Genomic DNA, 1623 nt, shown 5'->3' with positions numbered 1-1623 from the left:
TCTGAATAATATTAATTGCACTTTAACCATTTCAAAGAATAACTGAATCAAGTCTATTAAAAACCGTTTCCCAACATGAAACGTCAGTAGTCTCTTCTGTCAGTAGCTCAACAAACTAACTTTTAATTGCACTGCATAATATTTATTCACTGATTCACCCCTCATAATTACGTATCTAAGTATCTACGTATGTGCAAGTATATGTAGTATGTATTAAAAAATGTATCTACAGAAGTAATTGTTTTTATACTACGCATACGTGTAGTTTTTAAGTAATTTTTTGTGTGACTCAGACAATAATTCATTCATTCATTCATTTATTAATTAAAAGACTAAGAATTTCAATGCCATAAATGCTGTAGTTGATTAGTAAAATATGAAACACAGCTTTTGTAAGTGAAATGAAAATTAAAATTTATTTAATTTTAAAAATAAACTTCTCTGATAATAAAATTATAAATATGTTGTTTTATAATCTAATTAAAAATTACTACAGTAATTGTCTTAAGTTGACCTTCACACTGACATCTGTTTTGTTGCAATTTCGTTAAAAAATTCTTATTATTAAATAATAAAATTTTTATATAAATTAGTGTGGTTAATTCTATGGACTCATATTTGAAATATTTCAGTAACCCTTGGATATTGTTAATTAATTTGGATAAAAAACAGCTTCAAACACTACTATTCACCAGCTAAAAATTGCACAAAGCCAGCTCTGCCAGTTCGGCATAAAAGATTTTATATCATTCCTACACAATGATAAGCACTGATACATAAGATAATGCACAATTTTCTTCTCATCCGCAAACCCATAACACTGACAAAAGTAATTAGAATGTAAGTTAAGTCTTGTTGCAAACTCTAATAAAACTCAGTTCCGATATCACAGTGCTGAGTTGATTCCGCTGTAGTTAAAGTATCTAACTTCGCCTTTACAAACAATCTTGCAATTGCAATTTTAAGCTCATTCATATACTAAATTGTATTGTAGTACCATGGTTATTAGAACGAACGACATCCTCAGGGACCTCAGGATAGAGCCCTGAAACTATTTACGAAAACTGACAGGCTTACCAACACCGCGTTATCGAATCTCAGAATGGTTACAGGCTCCTCGGGGAGCTATGCAGATCTGAGGTTGGTTATTGCTTAGTCTGGTGAAGCGATAAACAATAATCCAGTCAAGGCGTAAAGAGGGGTTATGAAGAAACCTTGCAGTTAAAAAAGAGTATAAGTGCTTAAGTGCACTATCTCAAAATAGCTGCAACATAATGATTTAGGTAACAGTAAAGAGCAGGGACACAAAACATAGTTATATAGATCCCTCATGATAGTTTTTAAAAATATCAATCCATTTTTTTCCGGTTTAATATATGAAGAATGTGAAATTGAAAGTAACAGACAAATAATAACACTACAAACTGAATCCACTAAAAAGTAAATTCCATTTCTTTGAATCTAACTTTTAGTAATGGGTTAGAAAGAAAATATATGAAAATATATGAAAGATAGGGGAGCAAGGAAAATATATTGCATCCAACAAACTATGTTTTGATAGTAACAGAAGAAGACGAGGACGGTAATTATAGCATCTTTGCCTTTTAATATTTTGTTCTAAAT

This window comes from Teleopsis dalmanni, chromosome X (genome assembly GCF_002237135.1).
Source record: "Teleopsis dalmanni isolate 2A chromosome X, ASM223713v2, whole genome shotgun sequence".
Taxonomy (NCBI): domain Eukaryota; kingdom Metazoa; phylum Arthropoda; class Insecta; order Diptera; family Diopsidae; genus Teleopsis; species Teleopsis dalmanni.
This window is presented reverse-complemented; position numbering follows the sequence as displayed.